The following is a 4,173-nucleotide window of genomic DNA, read 5'->3' as shown; positions in this document are numbered from 1 at the left end:
CAGGTCCGTTTACCTGAAGTATACTGCTCTCTCAAAAGTTAAAACCTAATTATCTCCCATTTATCTATCTCGACCTGTATCTCCTTCTGTAACGTTTGTAATTTACAATAATCACCAATATGTATGGAACTATATAAGACTAATCATTGTCAAAATTAATTTGATTTGAGGGTATACTACAAATTTATATATAAATCATATATTCTACCCTTGGCTTCAAAACTCGAACCATACTAGTTAGTAAGTGTGTTTGAAACGTCAATGGGCCAATTTTTTTTCTCAAAAACTACCATTTTAGCCATTTTTGACAAAAACCAGCTTGGAATTGGACCATGATTGACAAATGCATGGTTTATTTTCATAAGCATAGCTAATAGAAAAGCCAGTTTTTTTATTTTTTATTTTTTTTTTCCAGTTATTGACAGACTTTAATAGGTCAAATTTGCATTGTGATTGTTATCGATGGGAAGGGTTCTCAGTTTCTTCTTTAATTATTAAGATGTCTATGTACTTGTTGAGTAAGTTAAGTGATCATAATCTTGCTTATAATACAATTACTTGGTGAGGAGTCAAAATTTTTTATCCGAGGGGCCAAATTTTTGTACTAATATATTGGTCAAAACAAATTATGACATGTGTAAAAACACTTACACATATATAAACTTAATATTTTAATATTAGAGTAGGTTATAATTTATAAATATGTTGTATACAAAATTATTAAATTTGACATGTATATTAATTTAAGAGAGAAATTTTTAGGAAAATTTATCATATTTTAAACTCCAATGAGTATATAAAAGTTGTCTAATTTGTTATTACAAATGTACAAAAAATGAAATTGAGAAAACAAAAGCTACCTTGTATCTATAAGACTATAATTTTTCGACCAATTAACAAATTCTACTTTTTTAAAGAGAATATTTAGCAGCTAAATCTATAAGACTACTTTTTTAAAGAGAAAACAAAAGCTACCTTGTATCATTGGACTAACTCAAATATTTGGGGTCCAACTCCTATTTTAGCAGCTAAATCTTTTGAAGTTTTTAATAATTATACATAAAATAAAAGAAAATTTTAATTGTAATACACATATTCCAATGGTACAGATTTTGCGACTTTACGTTGTCCAAAAGATGTTAATTTGAATTTTTCCTTCTATTTCTAATAAACAAAGAATAGATCCTTAAAAAAAAAAAAAAAAAGAATAAGTATAGACTGTATAGTGATTCAGCTTTTTCCAAGTTTGGGTCAGACAAAAGCTTTACCAAGACTCATTCTGCCACGGACTTGGGCTGCTGTATTGGGTAATCTTTTGGACCTGTTTACACTCTTAGCTGCTTCATTCAATGCTGGTTGTACTGATAGAACATAGATTGACAATTTGACAGGTAAAATAAGGATTCCACCACTGTTGAATTCCATGAGCTCCTTTAAAATCTGAGAATTGACCCTTGTTAACGGTGAGATATATATGCAGAAGGAATTAGATGCAGTGCTTGTGCTTCTGAACCTGAATTCAATTCCAACAAATTTAAAACTAGACTCACAGTATCAATCAAACTTGTGCAGCAAATTTGTACTTTCTCCAAGTTTCTGCTGGTCAGAATCAATAAAATCTTTTCAATTATAAGAACCTGTGTTATAGCATACAGAACGATAAACAAAAAGAAATGCCAAAAATGACGAAGCTGCTAAGAGGAAAAAAAAAAAAAAAAATTTGAGAAGCCAAAGTAACCCAAGCAAATTGATCTAAAAAGTGATAATCTGCTTCCCTACGATTTAAAACATAATATGACAGGTCAATTTTCTGAGCATTAGATTTAATCTATGGCTGATATTACAGCTATTGCACCCCGTGCAATAGCATACCCCACGGGACAGATCATCAAAAATGAAAGCGAACCTGCCATGTCACCAGACTTGCTCTCTAAGGCTGTCGCAGAGAACAAATTGTATCCGGTTCCAACAGAAATAAATGCTTCTGCTGAAAAACACACAAAACGCACTTCTCGAACGGAGGCTTAATTTGTGCGCTGCTGTGGCACTGAAATTTTTTGTGAAAAGAAAACTTCGTCGAAGAAAACTTTGCCGAAGAAAACTGGGAGAAATTGTGTAAGAAAACTGTCAGAAATTGTGTAATGGGGGATACAAATAGAAAGGGATCATTTCACTCCAACTCCAAGCCTCAGCAGCCTCTATCTACTTCGCAGCGACAGGGAAGGCGACGGCAGCCTTGTCCAGGGTATTTTTTTTTTCTTTTCTTGGGTACGAATGCTTTGAAATATTTCCATTTTGTTTCTTTGTTTTTGTTCTATAAATTCCTTTATTTGGTATAGTTCAACCGTTTGAGACCAAGTTTAGAAAATAAAAAATAAATAGTTATACCATCAATAAAAATTTTAAATTTTAAGTTTTTGTTACGTAAAATTATGAATAATTTTTAAATTTCAGGTTATTACGTATAATTCTGAATAGTTTTTAATTATTTAGATCAGTTGAACTAGTTGGATCGTGCGCAATCGGAAGCTGTTGGTGTTCCCCAACCTTTACAGAGACGCATTAATTGGCAAGGTTCTCTACTCTCTGATATATTCTTACTTATATGTTCATGCATGGCTGAACACATCACATCATTTACATGTTTTGGGAGTACTTGACAAGGGCCAATGGTCTTTTGACCAAATCTTTTCTCACCCCTAAAAACAAGAAATAAAAGGCTGGAGAGTGAAGTTACATTGTTAACCTTGTATGTCCTACATTGTTAGGATACCAACAACTGGTTTATGCTTGTGATGGTGCGTATTGCAGTAACTGTATCTTATAACGTGTAGCTACTGTAATCAAGCATGTGATGTTACTGTAATTGAGCATGTGGGAGCATCTATATTGGTGGAGTCATAAATTTAGCAATATGACTCTATAAAAAGTTACTTTATTTATTTTATATTTTCATCTTACAAAATAGTCAACATTAGTGATTTTATTTTAATTTTCTACACAATAAAATAATATTAAAAAACTCGGTGAAATAATATTTTTTTTATTATATATGAGCTATAATGTGAACACATAAACAAGCTACAGTGAACACATGAATAATAATACAAAGCAGTATAAACATGTGAATAATAATACAAAGTAGTGTGAACACATGAATTTTTTATTTTTTATTTACCTCGGAGCTATAGTGCGCAGACAAAAATATTTGGCTTTGGCTCCACCAATATAAGCATATTTTTCCATTTTGTGGTGCTAATAAAAACAATATAACTTTTTAGGATGCCAATAATAATGCTCTTAATATGATTTTAGAGATGAGGTAGTTAAGGGTAGTTAAGATACTGTTAGGTTGATATAAGTTGTAGATTCTGTCAGATGCTAGTACAAAGGAGCACTGAATTAGAGGCATTTCATTTAACGAATAAGCTGATTTATTTGTTCTACAACATTAATCACCAAGGGGTCTAACTTTTCTCATTTTATACATTTGTGTGTATGTGTGACTTTAGGGTGACTTAAAGGGGGTACCTGATTTTGTACATTTTCTGTTTTGGCTTGACTTTAATATAGGCTTTTTTTAAAGCCTTATCTCCTTTGTTTTTGGATTCTAGATCTATGTAAAGTTATTTACCAATTGCAAAGCATGCAAGTGTTAAGTGCAATAAGAAAGAAGAGTGGTGTGTAGTGTGTGCAGCAAAGTGGTGTGAAATAAGAAAACAAGAGTGCTGTGTAGCAAAGTGTGTGTAATAAATTCAGTAAAACTTCTATTTTATTGAGAATTTGTTTTTATATATTCTGCTTATGTGTGATGAAACTTATTACAAAGTATTAATACTTTTGCTAAGTGTAAAATTTATTGTATTGACTAAACTTTTGCAGCCAAGAAACTCAACAAAGGAGTAATGCCGTCTAGTAGTGAAAATTTCAGCCTTTCAGGACCAAATCCCGGAGTTGGTATTAACTGGTAAGACCATTAACCAATACTTCATTAACAGTGTGTAATCAACTGCTAAGGAATTTCATTCAGCCCATAACAAACTAAAGGGGAATTCCAATGCATCCAAAGTATAAGATGTTCACGGTATTTCATTAACGAATCCAAAATAGTGTGTATACATTGTTCATAGTTTCATTTTTCAGAACATGCAACGTGCAGTGTTAGGATAATGC

At 31.7% G+C, this 4,173-nt stretch overlaps 1 long non-coding RNA gene across 1 annotated transcript; it reads left to right on the top strand.

Moving 5' to 3' along the window:
- Window positions 1-1,839: 1,839 nt before the first annotated feature.
- Window positions 1,840-3,968, top strand: LOC136068221 (uncharacterized). The gene is made up of 3 exons (XR_010629629.1): window positions 1,840-2,245; window positions 2,494-2,574; window positions 3,883-3,968. It is a non-coding gene; the product is annotated as an uncharacterized LOC136068221 (long non-coding RNA).
- Window positions 3,969-4,173: the final 205 nt, after the last annotated feature.

This window comes from Quercus suber, unplaced genomic scaffold (assembly GCF_002906115.3).
Source record: "Quercus suber isolate HL8 unplaced genomic scaffold, Cork oak 2.0 scaffold_105, whole genome shotgun sequence".
Taxonomy (NCBI): domain Eukaryota; kingdom Viridiplantae; phylum Streptophyta; class Magnoliopsida; order Fagales; family Fagaceae; genus Quercus; species Quercus suber.
This window is presented reverse-complemented; position numbering and strand designations above follow the sequence as displayed.